The sequence below is a fragment of the Gallus gallus genome, chromosome 1 (assembly GCF_016699485.2).
Source record: "Gallus gallus isolate bGalGal1 chromosome 1, bGalGal1.mat.broiler.GRCg7b, whole genome shotgun sequence".
NCBI lineage: Eukaryota > Metazoa > Chordata > Aves > Galliformes > Phasianidae > Gallus > Gallus gallus.
The window spans coordinates 81,003,389-81,023,519 of record NC_052532.1 but is presented as its reverse complement, the minus strand read 5'-3'; the positions used below and the strand labels follow the sequence as shown (position 1 = coordinate 81,023,519).

At 42.9% G+C, this 20,131-nt stretch overlaps 1 long non-coding RNA gene across 1 annotated transcript in view; it reads right to left on the bottom strand.

The window, feature by feature from the left end:
• The window catches only part of LOC107054644, a 223,110-nt gene extending 204,011 nt beyond the window's left edge, over window positions 1–19,099 (bottom strand). Inside the window, exon 1 of the long non-coding RNA XR_005839141.2 lies at window positions 18,992–19,099. This is a non-coding gene — a long non-coding RNA (uncharacterized LOC107054644). The remainder of the gene's footprint in view (window positions 1–18,991) is intronic.
• Window positions 19,100–20,131: the final 1,032 nt, after the last annotated feature.

Below are 20,131 nucleotides of genomic sequence, written 5' to 3'. Positions count from 1 at the left end.
ACATGGAAACAGACTTTGCCTTGAAGCATCATGTCCTTGTCCCAAGCTGTCCTCCTCAGTGTGACTGATGGTCTAGGCAAAATAGAATGAATTTACACCCATTCTGAGTGCATAAAGGTATTTGACAGATGAGCTCCAGAGAGCCTAGATGAAGTGATTTAGGATGTTACCTCTCCCCAGCTGTCTGCCCTGTCCCTCTGCCAGAAGTTACTGCCCCAGCAGCAGGTACAGCAGAAAAAAATGTGTACTTGCACCTTGAATACTCGAGCTCAGGTCGGCATATTAGCATAAACTACCAATGAAGGGTGGGTTCGTGCTAATATATCAGCTGAAATCTGCAGCCACCGGAGCACGGGCATATGTCACATTCTGCCAACTCCTCTCCAGTCATCTCCAGCAAAGGAGCAGGAAGGACAGATGAGGGTAGTAAAGTCACATGTGTTGGGTACAGCTTGTCATATATACAGTACTCTGCAATGAACACACTGTTCTCAAGTCCATTTTCCTAAGGCCTGGTAGTCTCCAGACCCAGTGATGCACAGCCTGGTGAATGACTATCAGACATTGTAAGACAAGCAATCAATGCTAAGGAGTGCACTTCAAGTGGCACATGCAGGGCAGGGAAGGAAGGGGGCTTCAGTCACTCCCCAGCAGACCTCTGAGGCCACTGGAAGATTGCCAGCTCACATCCTGGCTCAGCGGTATCAAGAAGCTTGATAGATCTCACTCAACCAAAATTTGGAAACAGCAAACTAACAAATAACTGGAAAAATTCCAGGAGCAAAAAAAAAAAAAAAGCCAGGAAAAAAAAAATCTAGTCAGCCTGTTCTACTATCTCTTCTGGTATCAGTTTCAGTGATGCATGTTTATGCTAAATGTTTCTTTATCTCATACAGCACAAGACGTGCTTTTTACTGAAAATCATTTGTGCTTTGGAAAATCCTGTAATGCGCTGATTTGCTTTGCCTTCTGTTGTATGCTCTCACTTTGTTTGTTTTGTGCTTGTATCTCTTGCTTATGATCGCTCTATATGCTGAAAATCCAGTACAAACATTTAGTAAAATAAGCAGCCCTTCGCTCTTTCAAGCAGAAAATTTGCCACTGCCTCACACAACGTCTATGTTGACTTTTATTTGATTTTAAAATAACGCACAGCTTTCTAGACTAGATCTTTCCTTGCTTAGATCCTACAGTGATGGACACTTAACAGAAGTTCATCTAGACAGAATCAGCTTTAATCAGTTTATGTAATCAATTTACGGCACACTATCATCTTCAATCAAAAGACTGATAAGTTGTGTTGTAACATATGGAGCTCATTCTTCACTATGATTTAGAGACTTAAAATTTCGTAAATTGAGGGACTCCTTCACCATCTTTTCTGATACTCTGAGATCATTTGGAACAGTTCTAAGCTGGAGAACACAAAGGAAGTGCTGTTGTAATGGCAGACACCAACAGAGTAGAACTCCTCCAGAACCACCTACAAAGATTCATCAAGGCCAAATACATGCAAGAGGAAGAGGTGATCTTGGGTCAGGGCAATTTCAGATAACATGTACAGACTGAGAATTCTTTGATAGCAGCTCTGCAGAAAAGGAGAGTCCTGGTAAATTAAAAGCTTGACATAAGCTCACAGTATGCCCTTGAAACCCAGGCCAACAGTGTCCTGGGCTGCATCAAAAGAAGGGTGACCATCAATCAGGGTGAGGGAGGTGACTGTCCCTTCTCTGCTCTTGTGAGACCCCACCTGAAGTACTGCAACCAGGTCTGGTGCCCTCAGCACAAAAAGGACATAAGCCTGTTGGAGTGATTCCAGAGGAAGGTCATAAAGATGGTCAGGGGGCTGAAGCACTGATGTTAAAGCACGTGCAAGATAAGGTGATCTGAGACAGCCAGCGCAGCTTCAACAAGGGCAGATTGTCCCTGAGCAATCTAGTGGCCTTCTATGAAGAAGTGACAGTATCAATGGACAAAGGAAGGAGTAACTGACATTGTCTACATGATCCTGCTCCCCATCCTAATCTCTAAATTGGACTGCACTATTCAGTGGATGAATAACTGATCACAGCCAGAAATACACCAGGCTTCCCAGGGCCCCATTCAACCCTGAACATCTCTCTGTCCTGGGCTGCATCAAAAGAATGGTGGCCCAGATTCAGGCCCCCAGCACAAGAAAAACATGGACCTGTTGGAGTGGGTCCAGAGGAGAACCACAGAGATGCACAGAGGGCTGCAGAAGAGAGTGAAGAAAATAGGAGTAGCTGGGTTTGTATAGCTTGAAGAAGGCTCCAGGGAGACCTCACTGCGGCCTTCCAGTACTTGAGGGAAACTTATAAGCACAAAAAGAGACCAACTTTTTACACTGTCTGGTAGTGACAGGACAAGGAGGAATGGCTTTAGAAATTCTTTACTCAGAGGGCGGTGAGGCACTGGCACAGGTTTCCCAAAGATGCTATGCATGCCCCATTCCTAGAGGCATTCAAGACCAGGCTGAATTAAGGGTTAGCCCTGGGCTGCCTGATTTAGTTAGTGATTGGCAGCCCTGCCCACAGCCAAGGAACATTACTAGGGAACCAGTCCCAGGACAGACCTCTGCAGGACACCACTCATCACTGGCCTCCACCTGGACATTGACTGCAATCTTCTGGCTACAACCATCTAACCAATTTTTTATTCACCAAATAGTTCAGCCTTCATCTCTCTCCAATTTAGAGATAAGGATGTAGCGCAGGGCCACATAGATGATATCATTTGTTCTTCCTCTGCCCACCAAGGAGGTCACTCCATCATAGGAAGCCACCAACTTGGTCAAGCATGATCTGCCCTTAGTGAAGCCACGTGGGTTAGCTCAGATCACCTCTTCCTCTTGCATGTACCCTAGCATCTCTTCCAGGATGACCTGCTCCATAATCTTCCCAGGCACAGACATGAGGCTCACCAGCCTCTAGTTTCCCAAGTCTTCCTTCCTCCCATTCTTAAAAATAGGAGTGTTTTCCCTTTTTCCAGTCACCAGGCACTTTGCCTGACAGCCATGACTTTTCAAGTAAGATGGAGATTGGCTTGGAAACTACGCCAGTCAGCTCACGTTCAGTTTCATGAGGCAGTCTTGGACTTGCTCTGCTCTTACACTGGGAGGGATTTTGATCCCCCAGTCCTCACCTAAAGATCATCATTCACATTCAGGGACATGAGAGATGTGGAAAACCTGACTAGCAGTGAAGACCGAGGCAAAGAACTTGATGAGTTGTTGCCTTCTCCCTGTCTGTTGAAGCCAGTTCTTCTCATTTATCAGAGGGTTTACACTCTCCTTGGCATGTCTGTTCTGATCAATGTACCTGTAGAATCTCATCTTTTCACATTCCTCAACAAGTTCTGTGCATTGGCTTTCCTGATCCCATCCCTGCACATCCAGCTAGCATTTCTGTATTCTTTCCAGGTCACGCATCCCTACTTCCACTGCCTGTACATTTCCCTCCTCTTCCCTCAGTCCAACCAGCAGGTCCTTGCTCAGCCATGCTGGTTTCCTGCCCCCTCAGCAGGATTTCTTACACTGGAAGTCCTAGAGCTCTCCCTTCATAGAGCAGATTTGTCATCCCATTCCTAGTCTATGGGTAATTCACCATCATCTCCTTCATTTTTCTTGCAAATTCCGTTGGAGTCCACATGGTTTTTAACTACAGTGTTTACACATGCACCTCCTTGAGAAATCTCAGGTTAGACTAATTTTCCCCTCCTTAAGTAACCTGATTTTGAGTACCCAGCTACATGCTGGAGGCCACAATGACTTCACTGATTATAGTATCTATTCATTGTAACCACTTTCATCCTTTTATTAGATGTAATTAGATTATCACAGTGATTGGAGACTCTTCCCAACTGAGCCTTCCCTAAGAAGATTAGGGATGTTTCTATATTTCATTTAGACATGCAAGAGCTGTGTTGCGACAAAGCAGTATTTTACTTTTTGGATGACAGAAGCACCAAGGCTGTACCAGTTTGGACTGGAAGCAGAGGAGTCTGAAGCTACCTCAGGGGCTTGCAAGCAGGGGAAGTGTGAAGCCAGAGCTATAAATTTAATCACTGTTCATTGATGTGGTGATGTTGGGTGTATTGATGTATTTTATTGCTAAGCAGTGCATTCTCCCTGTGTTTTTCCCCCTTGAGCAAATTAACTGTAGATTCCAAAATAGTGTCCAGCAGCAACATGCATGCCATTCTGCTTTCACTTCACTTGCCTCCCACACAAAAGAACAGCTGTGAATGTCGGCTGAGGCTTATTTCTCTTGCACAATGGCCTATCATTTTTGTAAAAATAAATAAATAAATGGCAATCATTCATTTTTTCCCATGGATATAAACACTTTGGGTCAAACTCAAAGTGACTGAAATGATATTGCATTTTACCTCTGGTTGATAAGTAGTTGTAATTTACAGACCAATAGAACTGAGTAGATAGAAAAGCAACTACCAAGCAGAATTAAGATAAAAAACCTCCCACTCTCATTTTGTCTTGCACCTTTCAGTGAGCTGCCTTTGCTCCTGCATCATTTATTTCCTGACTGTACAGTCTTGTAAGTTACACTAAGTTGCTGCCAGGGAACATACAGGATCTTTTATATCACCTTTGAGCAGTGCCCAATTACACAAGGCAAGGCACTGGAATCACTGATTCAATCCCAACCATGCAAAGAAGCGTCACTGAAAGTAGGCACAACATTAAATCTATATAAAGATGCAGAAATCAGCAGCACGACTAACGGGGTTATTGGTCCAGATGATTTTTTTTTTTAATGCCACCTACATATAGCTCTTCATTAAGAAGATTGTTGTGGGAAAGACAATAAGCATCTAAGGTCCTGTTTACCCTTACTGTCTGTACAGTGACTTTCAATTGATCTGATGCACCATCTCGGCACAGTATAGCATGGTGAGTTCCTGTTGCCATTGTTGGGATCTCATAATCTGTCAGCCTGCATTTAAGCATGGCTTTGGGAAAGTTGTTTTCCATTCTCATCCTTCTACCTCCATTCCCCCTAGCATAAAGTTAATGTAGAATCTCATGAAAGGAAGCAAGTTAGGACCAGTACAGGGCTGGAACTTGAAGTCGTGCATATAATTGCCCTATCAGTTGCTATTTGATGTGTTTATTCTTCATAATTACTACTGACTTTTTCTTCCAACTGAAAATTATTTTTTGAATATGAGCAATGGGAAATATTCTCATGTGCTTGTTTCACTTATGCATATGTTAGTATAAGATAAGACCTGTTTGAGTTCTTGAATAAGATTACATGCTCTTGTATTAATGCTGGCTGCAATGGTTCCCCCTTTGCTCATATCAGACACTGGAAAGATTGTCATGTGTGACAAGATCATTGCAAAGACAGAGCCCCTCATTCACAGTGGTACCAAGTATTAATAACTTCCTTGTAAACCTAGAGGCCACACATGCTTTTATTCACTATATTTTTCACCTTAACAAATCTCAGTCAAGGGACACATCTTTAGAACTTGCACACCACATACGAGATGACAGGTTTTCAACCTGTGGTCTGCAGATCTCTAGGGCCTTGATCTATTTGTCTGATGCACACTGCAAAGATCTTCACATGGGAGTTCTCTAGAGGTATCTGTACATCCCTTACAGAAGTACAAAGGGTCAGCAAATGAAAAGTAGACAAAATCTGTACATAAAACAACATTTTGAGGCCAAAAGTATACACGATGAGGCTGAAAAGGAGAGGATAGGTATCTATCTGAACACTCCAGCTACACATGACCCCCAGGCACTCCCATACCTAAGGTGCTGCTCAAAGAAAGGGCTGAGGCCCCATCAGCTTCCTCCTTCCCCCTTCCTCCTGTAAATCCACAGCTGATTAAAAACATTAATTAACTGTCAAACCTTCCCCTGCTCTCCGTCAATTAAATCTGTTTTATGTCCATTTTATCTATCCATCCAGATGCTTTAATTAGTCTCTATGATTGCAATTCATCAGCACTTCCTAAGAGTAAAACACATCAGCAGTCTTCTCCTTCTCCCTTTGTGCAATTTGCACAATGCTTCACTTAATGGGGTTCTGAGTCCAGTTCATGTTTGCATTGTAGTTAAACCCAAAACAGCAGTAATTATTAGTTCAAAGGAAAACAATTTCCATTCCTAACTAAGAGTTAATACTCCATCTTCATAATCCACAGTGCTGTGATTTAGTAGTGCCATTTGTGTCTCCCGATTCCTTAAATGCAGCAACTCAGTGTCACAGGGATGTGCACATTCTCTTGTTTGTAAATTTTTTGCACATTTATACATACAGCATGGCCTTACTGTGCAACCTCACGATCTCTGAACCCAAAAAAGTTTAAAATTAATAATAAATGATAAAACTTGGGGAAAAATGAATCAAACTTCATTAAATGATAAAATCCATCAGGAGCCGAGGGCAAGGACAGGGGCAGAGATTCAGTTAATTTGTGAGAGTAACGTAATTTTGAATTATTGGAAAGATAACAGTGGAAGTCTTTAAGAGCTTTAGTTTGAAGGTCATTTCTAGGAGAGAAGGCCAAGAAGCTATCTGACCTTTCTCTGGAAAGGGGAGAATATATTGTCGGGACAGGACTCGAGGAATTCTATGATCTTGAGCTGTAATGATTAAGAAATCCAACAGTTCTAATAGCTGAGTTGCCACCATACTCCCTGCATGGAGGAATTTCTTGCAGTTATTCCAGCTACAAAGCAACCTAGGCACCCCCTTTCTCTCCTCCTCCCCTGGCCACCACCACCTTGTTTCATGCTTTCAACAGAAAACTTCAACCTTAAAATTTCAATTCCATATCAAAAGACTGATATATACCTCTCCTGGTAACCTCACCTCCATTCCATGCCTCCATTGAACCACATTAGAGCAGTTTGCCACATACATCCTGCTTATTAGTGCTCTACTGTCAGCATCAGATTGGGTCACTATGTTAACACAGGCTTCCTACCTTACAAATGCTCAGACTTCAGACAGAAATATCTATAATAAAGTAACCTTAAACCACCACATGCAAGCAAACACCATCAAGTTCAATAACTTGTGTTCTATCTTCCAGGATTTACTCGCACCCAAGCTCAGAGACTCCAGATGAACTTAACACTCTCCTCAGTAAACTCACGCTGCACACATTGTAAAAAATTGCCTTCTGTTTCTTAGGCAGTTTTTTAAGAACTTGATTATTCAGCTTATGTTTTCTTAGGACTTTTTCCCCGTAAAGGTTCTCATATCATTCCCAAGGCAGTAGAACAACATGAAAAAACAATAGATGCGGCATTAAAGTGAAATCAAAACACACTGATTTTGAGCTGTCAAGTGTGGCATTTGCATGTCAAATCCTCTCATTTTGTAACCATGTCCCCTGTCTCAGGCGAGGAGCTTTATATCCCTCCAACGAAATCTTTAAAACCAGTTGAGTCTTATGTCAGATCACCATTTTCTGACAGAACTGAGCTTCACTGCATCTGCATGAATATATCAACTGCATAAAGAGACTCGCTCAACATTAGCGAAAAACCCTCCAAGTGTAAATATACATTTCACAAAATATTTCAGATGCTTTTTAAAATATTTATGTCGCAATTAAACTAAAAATATCTAATTTCATAAATTAAGTAAACAAACCAGGGCTTTTCATCCCAGGTGGTGACAAAAATTTTAAAGATGTCAAAAATGCCTCCAGGACAGAATTTCTATTTCTGTTGCCAGCTGTCACGATGCCTCTCAGTAGCTGCAGACCACGCTGCTCTGATCTCTCCAGGTCAGGAGCTTTTGATTACAGCTTCCTATCTGTTACCCATTACTCTCACTTACTTGAGAAGAAATTCATTGAAGGCGGCAACATGCCCCAAAAAAAGACGACATTTATTCAGCAGGCAGAGAAACATTCTCCAACTTGAAGCCTACGTTGAACGTAGGAGTAGAGTGCATACGGGAAGAAAGAAGTTACCAAACCCAGCTACTCATCCATTGCCACAGTTTGTCATTGCCAATCTCCTGACAAACAGAAGCACTATCACTCCCTGACTATTTAGTTCATCTATCAGTTTTATCAAGAAATAATTACACATGTAGCTATGCCAACAGAAGGTGGTAACTTCTGGTGATGAGCAGCTGAGATCACTAAACTTCAGCCAAGATTAACTGCTGTTTTGATTAAAATCTTCAGCTGTAGGTAAATGCTACACTGAGGCTTGGAGCCAGCATACGTAGAGAAATGCAAGTACATAAGTCTGCAGTCAGTACATATTGAGTTCTTTATACAAGCCAAGGCTTTCTGACAACAAAAAGTCACATTCAAAACCCACAAAGAATCACATCAAAATACATCCAATGCATGCATCCATGATGCATGTTTGTAAGATGATCATGTCTGAATATAACCCAGGAAAAAGACTTTCATACCGATTCTACTCTCTGGGAAACCCATTAAATACATTCACAATTCCCTTAAAAAAGTCAACTAAGAGAAAAACTCATACATTTAATTCACCATAAAGGGGTCCTCAGCCTCAAGAAATTTTATAGGGATCCGCAAGCTAAAAAAAAAGTGGAAAAAAACCTGTTCTCTGTCAATCCCCAAAGAATCTATATGGCACTGGTATTAAATGCCTCCATATATTATTTGCATACTCTGCAGATGTTCACTTGCAGTGATTATGTACAATAACACACTGCCTTGAATCTGTAAAACACTAGTCTCGTTTATATACAATACCATACTTGGGATTTTATGTCGATGTTTTCTCCTAAGCCACCTTTATATATATATATTGCATTGGTGGGAAACTATCAAAACAGCTTTGAAAACAGCAAACACTCAATCACAGGTCAATTTTTCTGCCAATTCACTTTTATGTTTATCTGGGGAGGGAATCTTGGCTTCAGTGGTGTCAGAGCAAATTTCCTCACCATCTTGAATGGCCCCAGAATTTCAGTCTGTGTTATAGTATTTTTACTGCATCCCAGACAAAGTAATTTCTCGCCTTTCCTTTTGGAAACTACCTAATAGCTCAATGAACTTCACCATAAGGGTTTTCTCACTCTGATTTCTTTCTATCACCGCTAGCTCTGCCTAACACACATTAACTAATTCCTTCTCCACTTGGTGTTTACACACTTCAAATATTCATAGAGGGCTGTGTTTTTCCACGCTTCCATCACTGCCAGGCACATTAGCTTTCATTTCCACCAAGCTGAATCTTCATTTGTTTCTGTACCAAGTCTCTAATCTCTCTAGGTATCTTTGTATTATTACTATTTAATTTGTTAAGTACTGACAGTACGCCAGGTACTTTCGGTTTGCCAGACGCTGCACATGAACAAAAAGGCACAATTCTTCTCCCATAGAGGAAATGGTCTAAAACGCAAAGCAAAGATGGGGCAGTGTCCTTGCAGCTCAGAGCATATGGTCCTGCTCTGGACCTGTTCCAAAAACTCCACATCTTTCTTCAGCTAGGGGCCCCAGACCTGCACCTCCTTCCTGCTACAGATGGGCCCCCTTAGAGCAAGAAAAGCCTTTTCCTCCTCATTACATAAGCCATCATATTTTTAACTGCATGTTCTGGTTAGATATTTCTTTGCTCCTTATTCTTGAGGCAAGGAACACTAAGAGGAACTGGAAGCTTCCCCAGAGATCAGACTAAGTACTGTCCAAGCTTGCTTTCCACAGCCTGAAGGAACAGTTGAATAGAAAACCACAACCAAACACCATTGTCTAAATAAAGCCAAATTCTAGCAGTGGCCCCTAGAAGTACCAGAGATCTGCTCATTTATCAGGAAGCGCTCTGCGTTGCTTTCAGCACACAAGTACAGAAGTTGTATGTGCACATTGCTATTCATAACAATCCTCACACCTGTTTCATAGCTAGGCTCCTTCTGTTCCCTGGGCCCCTACCTCAAAGCAACAACTCTTTCTTCAGCATTGGTTAGGAGATAGAGAAAACTGACAGGCAATGCTTCTCATAAGTATGTCCTCCACATATGCACCTTATCCTAATAAGGAAACTTCCCAGTGGCATTTCAGGCTCCTCAGTTCTGTGATCACCAGTTAAATCTCAGATCTTCCTCCCTGCTACCTAGCGGGAGAGAAGAGAGCACTGAGCACTGCGGCTTTCAATCTTCTTTTTTGCTCACTGCTCACCCTAGAAGGGGGAAAACAGATAGTCCCAAGCAGGTCTCACCAGAGAAGGGAGTTAGACATGAAACAGTAAGGTTGTATGTATCCAAATCTTTAAGAAGCTCTTGAGCTCCTAAAAGCTACCTTAATGCTTCTTCACACACCGTGTAACGAAAACACTGGCCCTCAAGGAGATAGAATACATAGTACTGCACAGACATAGAAGAGAGTTAAGTTCACAGCAGAAGCATCTCTGCAGAAGCCAGAGAAGATGCTGCTGCCATTTTATTTCTCAGAGAACCAGCACTTTGCTAAGAGCATCCCCTCAACCATCACTATTCTCTCCCTCCCAGAAACCTACAAGCAAGGAGATAAACTGTTTGTAAATAACAGTTTCACACCAATTAGCTCTGTGCTCTGCAAACATCACTGCAGACTCAATGCGCTGTTTCTAAGGGCTTGTTATTTTAGAATACTGTATAGCTATATTTCTAAATAATTGATCTGTTCTACTTTAAAAAGACCATCAGAAAGATATGTGGGCAATTTATTGTGAAGGTAACAGTAGGAGAGACCATAGGAGTTAACCTCAGCTTAGCCATGTTTACAGCTACAGCATTTTGCAATCCCAGGTCTTGGAATGAGACCAGAGGCTGTACTGTTCTCCTCTGCCTCCCCAGCACCTCATTTTCACCTGGAAGGAAAGGCAGGCATAGCAGTGAGGCAGGACAGCCAGCCTCACAGTTGTGATGGGATCGAGGTATGCACAGACATTTCTCTGCCCCATAGTAGGAACACTGCCATGGGCACAGGTTTCTAGTGCTGGACATCAGAACTCAAGAACAAAGGCCTGAAGCTACGGCCATGTGAATGTAGCCTATTTTGGGCACCATCTGGCTATAGTAACCTGGCATATCTGACCAAGATGAGAAAAGCTGGCAAGTATGAACAAGAGCAGATTACCTCAGAGAAGTGCCAAGATCTGCGGCCTCAGATCCCTCAGTGCACTAAAGATAACGTACCATGGCAGAAGCAGAAGATGCATGCTGCAAAACCGTGACTTTATCCCACATTACTCAGATAAAGACATTAAGAGCAATCAGGGCAATTCCGGCCTTCCACAGAACCCGGTACAGACTGTGGTTAACAACATGTTTCACACCATGCAGTCCACACTGAAGGCTGCCAATACTGGGCTGAAGTACTGGAGAACTCCCCCACCTTTCAGCCAAACTCTTCCAACAACTAATTTCTCTACTGTGCCTTACTTCTGACTCCAAGCTTGCCTAGCTTCTACCTCTCACAGCTCTTTACACCTGCAACTGCTAGATTAAAGAGTTGTCCTAAATGCGGATAAATTCTTCCCCATTGGCTTTATTCCACAATCAAGTTCTTTTACTTTGGTAAGCTAACTAGAAGTGTCAGTGCCTTCTCTACAGAAGCGAAGCATTCCATCCTCACATCTCTCACCGTACACTCTGCCATTTTCAGCTTTTGGTGTGGACCCCAAAACTGAAACAAGACCTGAAATGAGAACCCCAGAGTATATCCACTTAATTTGACTTACTGAGGTTAGTGCGGCTGGTAGCAATGTACCCATTTCAGCTCTGCCAAGCCACCCATGAACCACACGAAAGCACCACAATTTTGTAACAGAGCAAGAAATGTGAACTGATAAAGATTTTTCCAAAGAATGTGGGAAATACCCGTAACTGGAATTTTGTTGAGAAACAAAGCTGGCTTGCAGAATCCAGACTGGGTCAGACCTTTGGAGGATTCTGCAACACACTTGCTGCAAACCAACCCCCCACAGCCGCTAACACCACTCAACACCTCACAAGAGGGCCATTGTGTTGCCAGAGGCTGAAGGTCAAAATTTATGAATGTGATTGTTTGCTGAGATGAAACAGTCACATATGGGACAGATCTTCCACTCGCCTCCCACTCTGACATCTCTGACAGCATCCCAAGCACACTGTTCAGCTCATTAATATCAGGGCACCAGAATCATTTACGTATCAGCCATGCACAAGTCAGATCTCCAAGTCAATGCATGTTCCCACAGTTTTTCAAGATACCCACTTCCACGAGGTTAATATACATCTTGTTTACTAATGCATACACACTGTTCCATGGAATTAGCCTAATCCTGCTGTTAGTTGACATGTCACTTGTATTACATATCAACTTCACAAGAACTGACTTTTATTATCTCTTCCCCACAAACACATCTTCCTCGTTGCTGTAACCAAGGAAATTTTCCGTTTCTTCATAGGGAACAAGGAAAAGGTCTGCTAGTTTTGGCATAAAACAGCAACTCGATGAACAGACAGGATAGAAAAGTATTAAAAGCACATGAGGGTAACAGGAAGAAAAACAGAACTGCTAGTGCAGGAAGAAGTTCAAAGAAGCGATCACCAGGGATGGATCAAGGGGAGAAACTGCAAAAGTGAGCTAAATTGGAAATATAAGCGGGGTCCATGAGGTGTAGGGCTCTGAGAACAGAGGCCAATTTTGATGCACAGCACAATGAAGAGGCACTGAAGTGACTTAAGGAGGTAATTTTATAATTAAGAGATCCTCAAACATATTCTGAATACATCATGACTGGTAATCAGGGCAAGATAACAGAGCGGCAAAGCCATACTGTAGGGACTATCAGCTTGTTGCTTTTCCCCGTGCTAGTATCCAGAGCTTTTATATTGTGCTGGAAAGCATCAAAAAGCAAGGAAACATGGGCAGAAACATGATCTTCCCTCCCACTCACCCACACCTCCTTTTCAAGTTACTCTCTATAGTTCTGTGGAAGGAAGTCAGATCCTTTTGGAAAATGCCAAGGAAATACATCCATTGGGCAGGAGCAATTTAAATATTTGATGGCTAATATATTAAATGTTAATTGAATATTACAATGATTTTCTCACCTGGACAGCACACAATTAACATTTAATTTGTTATAAAATATTTAAAGTTAAGAAATATCTGAGGGCAATTGAAATGTCTCTTCCACCCAATTGTCTTGGGACAATGCTTTAAGGGGACAAAAGGTCCCCTTAAAGGAAAAAAAAAGCATTTCAAGTTCCTCCAGCAATCCATGCAAGAGGCTTGGGAGAAGCCTTTAGGATTGGCACAGGGTTCAAGGACACAGCCAGGGCACACAAGGGAACAGAGTCTGGACTGGAGGGGATCAGACATAAATGAGATTAGAAGTCCTCATGACTACCAAGCTCTGAGCTTGAAAAGTGCTGTGGCAGCTACTCCATTTCAGAGAAAAGCAAATGCCGTGCATTTAGGCCAGGCATTTATCTTAACAATATTATTTGTTTCAGAGGTGCCAGTGAAGGATTGGAGCCCTGACTGCTCTGCACTCTTTTGCTCCAAGGCTTATTGACAAGAGCTGTACTCAAATGATAGAGCTACTGCTTTGGCTGTGCTTGACACCTCGCTAAGCACAGCTTGGGATGTTAAAATTAAGCCAGTTGTTTAGGATCTGAACATGAGTTTATCTAGCAGGGCGCAGCATTCAGAATTGAACACCCCAGCATTTCAGAAACCTTCCTCCAGTGCCTTGTTTAGGAAGGTGGGTAGGAAACCTTTGGTAATACTTCAGTGTGGAAAGGGACCTATTAATTAGTCTAACAGTGCATCCTTCAGCAAAACTAGGAAAGCACTGCCTCAATAGTCCTGACTTTTTTTTATTATTATTTATTTTTTATTGGAAGAGCAGAAAAACTGTTTCAGTATGCATCATTCAGGAAGGAAAGAGGATTCATGTAAAAGCAACCAAACCTCTACCACAGGCGCCCTTAAGTAAATGACTTCCATTGCTAAGAAATCCTAAATATCCCCAGGGGTAGAAAAAAATTCACCTACTCACCTCCATTTTGCTCAGTCATGCCTTACCCAACACTTTAGAGGGAACAGCTTTGGTAAGCTCAGCTCTTTATGCAGCTACTTTTAACTTCCTGACTTTCCTGGGCTCAGACCTTTCATTGACTACTTTCTAAAGATCTGCTAAACAAAGTGAGCCTTAGGCTCATAACAATGAATTATTTCTACCTAGAAGACTTCCCCATTCCCCATAAGAGGCTCCTCTTATTTGTTGCTTAGAAATATTTGATTAGCGGCAGGAGAAAACAGACGCCTTCAGCTCATGCCTATGTGGAAAACTATGCTTGGGAAAAAAATTCAGGTCTTTACTGGACGGAGGTCTCTCTCATTCCTATTCCTCCATAGCCAAATTGTCATTAATTACCGTGATGAATCACCACCATTTGATGCTCAGGTATCCAGTGTTGCAGAAAAACTGCAATACCTTCTTGGGAGAATTGATAATCTCATCTATATACCAAAACTGGTACAGCACTGGTACAGACAGAGAGAGCCCTTGGACTGCTGAAGTGTCTTTCTTCCCCTGAGCAGCACAGAAAAGAGGGTTATAGAAGATTATATAGAGCATAAGGATGAGTATAAGCTCAGAGAACTTAAAGAATGAAATGCTGTACATCTGAGAGCATGATCATGATAGCCTGCTACAAGCAATGAGTCTGGCAGCCTACTTGGTGACAACTGATGGAGGCCACGTTGCATGTACAAACAACTCCACGAAGCTGGAGAGAGGAGCCCCAAAATCCAAGTTTTGCTAAAAATCAGTGCTGAATCCCTGATTCAAAGAGACTGACATCACATAATTGAGCTCAGCATGTTGGGATGCAGCCTTTTTGATCTAATCTGCTGGAAAGAAGTTTTCCCGTTTGCCTCCTCTTCTTAAGTCTAGTACTGTGAAAGGCCTTGGAGGACTCATGCGGGATTGTTCTTAAATTTTATATATTTAACATTTTAGGTTACGTCCCAGTAAAAGATGACAGACTCTAGTATTTTGGTAAGGAACGTTTCCTTAGAAACCAGATTTAGTTACTACAGAACAATTCTGTCCCTTCCTATCACTGTCACAGGACTACCAAATAATCAAACACCTTTTTGGTCATGAAAAGAGCAGAAACAGGAAGCTATAGTTGTCTATGGAAGTACTAAGTACAAAACTGATAGGATTTCTCAGAGCTAGGGAGAACAACAGAGTAAGGAAGAGGTGATGCAGCACAGGGATTAGAAGCACGAGTAGATGCAGGCATGGAGAATCTAGGACAACCTAGTAATGAGTTTTGCTCACTTCATTTGCCACCCAGATTTCTGATCACATCATGCTTCTTGCTTAGATCGAGTCAGAGTTCCTCCTTGTTTCACTCTTCTCTCACCCCAGATGGATTTGCCCAAGCATGGCCTACTCTCCTGTTACAGCAACTGCTGCTTCTGCCATTTACCTGTCCAGAGGACCTAGCCTCGTGGCAGCTTCCTGTAACACTGTAGTACATCAGTGTCATACCTAATTACCATTCTCAGAGGAGTGAGCCCATTAACAAGCTGCACTGAAACCAGATCGGCATACTAATTAGGGAGCTGCCTTGGAGGATATTAATTAGGGGTGACACTTTCAGGGTAAGTTCTACTTTCCTTCTTCATATCCTATTTGAGACATGTCTGGGAAATATGACTACAATGCAAACAGAGACAAGATGGGGCATTACACAGACCACCTGTTGGTGTATCAGAAAATAACAAAAATTTACAGTAGCACTCATTTTAGAACAAACATCTGTCTCAAGGAAGTTTCTAGAAAGCTCCTAAACACATTCTTCTGACAACCCTCCTAACCTAGAAAAACGCAAGGAAGCTTGTTCCTTCATCTCTGCATAGAGAACTCCTCCTGCTCTTTTCATTTACATTTCCCTTGGTCTTTAATAAAGGCCTCAAAAGTCCCACAGCCTAATCAAATTTTCTTGCCTTGGCTCTGACACAGCTGCTCCTTGAGTTCGTGCTTCTGTTAACCACCATGAGGCTTGTACAGCCTCACACAGCCCTGAGCACTATCTACTTTCAGTGCCTCAGCCCCAGTCCCATCTCCTACAGCATCACCTTGCACCTACAGCAGCCATGGACAGCCAGTGGAAGAGCAAGTACACAACACTTGCAGCTCAAACTGGAAGCTGATTTTACAGCACTCTGTTGAATTTCATTAAGTCTGGAGGTGGGAGAACAAGCAGCAGGAGTGAGAGAATTCCTCAGCAAGACAGACTCTGTTTAGAAATGTGTGCCATTCCTTCAGCGCACAGCTTCATATATTGTGTTTGTGTACAATTCAAGCATGTGTCAGTGCATCAGTATGCAAATAATTTCACCTGCCACCTCACTTCCCATATTGTGAACGCATCCCATGCTGGTAGCTTCTGGGTGCCTCACAAAATGAAGGAACAAGGAGAACAACTGCTAGACCAGATCGTGTCCGCAAGCCATGCAGTGCAGGGTCCCAACTCCAGCTGTGAGCAGCATAAGAAGCTGCAAGGAGAGCGTGCCATTATGCAATTAACAACTTGCCGATGATGGAGGAAGTTCCCTCCTGAATACCATCAGTCATTAATTGGCTGTTACTCTCAGGCACAACAGTTTTTATCCCTTATGCAGTTTTAGATTGCTTCATGTAATTGTGAATGCTCTCACTAGCTGTTCCTATATGCCCCCACTTCTGAGATCTGCTGAGCTCCTGACCCCTAAGATTATCAGGCAGCAGAGAGTTCCACAGGTTGGCAACACAGTAAGGTGTACCCTTCCCCCTTCCTAGATACCATATGCATCCACCTCTAACATCACCATTTTTCACCTTTAAAACAAATTACTTCATGCACTTAAATGCTCACCCATATGCTTTGCTTCAACTTCTTTCCTAAGAGGACGTATTCTAGATGCTCATTTATAAGGCAGACTTTGAAATATTGGTGTCAGAAACTGCAAAAACAAATGAGTAAAATAGGCAGCCCAGACTTCTTCTCTATGTGCAAAAAAGCTAGATTTTTTTTCCTGCCATTTCCTGTTAGCAATCACTTACTCCAAATCCCTTGATTTCCATAACTGAAGTCAGACTGCACAGATAGCTTTTGGGGTCAGCAGGTGAAAAAGCCAACAAAACACTGCTCTTTTGGTTTTCTCATCAAGATAAGTTTGCTTACCTGCAGCAGCCAAAGCAAGAGCACGGATACTCCACAAGAGAAGATGAGCTACGGTGCTGAAGCACACACACTGTCCTCTGAAGCCATAACACAGCCCCATAGCATCGAGAAACATAAACAAGGTTGGAAACAAGAACAGACTCTGCTCACGATCCAGTGAGCTGAGACAGATCCAAAGTTCACACAAGGAAACTCTTCACCAAGTCAGGACCACCTACTCAAAACAGTATTAAATACACACACTGGAGCCTAAAAGCAGCTTCTGGACCAATGGCAGAGAGTGTGTCCACCTGAGGCTGGTTGAGTTAATTAAGCCACACAGGTGACACGACTCTGCAACGAGCATGGAGATCCATCTGTGTATAAACCTCAGCAGCAGACAGCAAACCTTCTGGTGCTGAGCACTGTAAGATATTGGTAGATCAAGCAAGTTGGTGTGATATTATAACATTCCTGTAAGACTTAATGGGTTGAAGCAAGTTAGGGTAACTGTTAGATGTTAGGGAAGCTTAGTTACCATTACTACTTTATTCCAGTTCTCCCAAAACCCTGTGTATCGTTGTAGCTAAGAGCTTTCCAAGGAGTATGTGAAACACCAGGATTCACTTCATTTTTATTTCATTTATATTCCTAGTTTATTCTTCACTTGCCATGGATAAAACCATACACACTTTTTGTTTCAACAGGGTTTGGGGCTTGTATCTTAAGGTCTACCATGCTTTGAGGAGAGGTGAGTGGGATAACAGACAGATCCTCTTATAGGAATTCAGTTTGTCTCAGACATGCTCCTATTGAGTCTCTGCTGCCTTGCAAGGTGTACCCTGGCACTGTCTGCACCCTCAACTGCAGGTGCTGTAGAGACCAGCCCTGAGTTGAGCCTTGCCTTGCATCCACACTGCAAGTCTAACCCCAGGCACAGTGGAAGCATGCTCCCCACCCTATGTGGGCCCACATAAGTCTGTATATACCCAGCATAATACCTTGCTGCCACACACAGCCCCCAAAACAGTCCCCTGGGTTGACTGCAGAGGAGCCCTGTTCCCAAAAGGCATGCAGGGTGCAAAGCTTTGTGCTCCTCTGCATGGCTCTCTTCCAGTTAGGAATGGGAACAGCCTGTGGGTGCAGCCCTTTCTGCTGCTGCATTTATCCAATGAGTGCAGGGAAATGATGTGTTCAAAGGCACATTGCCAGTCTCTACTCCCAGAATCATCTGTATGCTAGGGATGATTTCCCCAGTGTTTTTTTTTATCCAGTGCTGGTGAATCATTTCCCTGTTAGAAATGAGGTATCCACGTATCTTCTAAACATGATTTGGAAGAGCACAGTTTCTGCCTTTGGATGATGCCAGATGGCATCAAATGATTAGTAGGTTTAATATAAGAAGCTTCCCAGAGGATGAAACTCCTAGATCTCACAAGAGGGTCTTCACCATCCCTCTGTTCTTCCCCTTCCCAAACTTCAAATTACCATAGCTGAGCCTCTGCTATTTTATCAATATACCCTGAACGTTTTTCAGGAACAAAGTAGAAAGCATTTCCAGCAAATGCTTTTAATGTCACTTTGTTTGCCAAGAGATGCTGCCTCCTGCTTTGGTTATCATTAAGAGAAAGCATCTTTGCTTAAAAGGGAAAACAAGTGATGATTTTTCCCCAAGTCATTCATATCTCTAGCTAAGCAGCTTCTGCACTTGCTGGCCAAGAGACATGGCCTGTGCTAAATAGAAGTAAATATTTAGGATCTATTTTCTAAAAAGTACCCCTTTGTAAGCATCTCCTCACCTCTTCAGATAAAGCCTGTTGCCAGACATCTGTCTCCCTTCTTTCAGATGAGATCAGATAGCTTGCATGACTGGCACGTTTGGGCTGCCATCCATGCTAACGTGCTGTGCTCCTTGCCCATCCCTTGTGCTTAGGCTCCACCTATGAACATATTATGACCTCATAATTCAAGTCAGTAATTCTGGATCCACTGCAAGTGAGAGGTACTGAGGGAAAGCTCCCTTCACAAGAAGTTCACAGTAGATAACCAATGCACTGAATAACTTTCCCAACAGTGTTCATTTCCTCACATGGCAGTAGAAACACAGGAAACATGGCTGAAGTAACAGACCCTCTCCAGTGCTCGTTCTGAATGTCTCACCTTTGGCTTCCTCATCTTTTACTGGATCCCTTTCCTCACACCCATCTCTTTCATTCATGTCTAGGCAGAAGTAATCCACTTCGCTATGCTACTTAACTGCAATTTCATCCAAAAGCTACCTGAAGATATGACCTAGCCAGTGGGAGAATGGTTGGGGCTGAGACTAGATCCCTCCTTGCTTTTATTCCTCCTCCATCTGCATGGCTAAAAGCTGTAGCAGTACATAAATGTTGTTGGTGAGTGTCATGGCTAAACTATTCCTTACAAACTTTTCTATTCCTTACCTCTATTAGGGAACCTGGTTCCACCCTTCTGGTGAATTGCTTTCACCTGTGCTCCCAGGGCTGGCTGTGTCCCTTCACCAGGTGGTCAATCATTGGCTCAGGCCATGACTTAGCAATTCTCATACAGATGGCTTCATTTATTGAGAGTTTATGTCCTGGTCCCTTGTTGACAACGAAGTATCAGAGGGAGGTGAACTTGTTTAGCAATGTAATTGCCCCCCAGTTCAAGATCCAGCTGTCCTCTTTTCCTCTGAGACTTCTACCCGGCTCAGGGATGAAGGTGGCACAGCAGAAATGGATGTCAGCAAACAAAGAGGCAGCTGTGCCTGAATATGTGTGAGGAGGCTGGGTCCCAGAGGAGCTGGCTTCCATCTCAGTGCCAGACCCTTCTCCAGGCAGCAGCAATGGCAGTAGTGCTGAGTGCCTCTATTATGTTTGCACATACACGCAGATTTCCAAGCATTTCATAGGATATGAAGCCATTGCTGTCTCAGT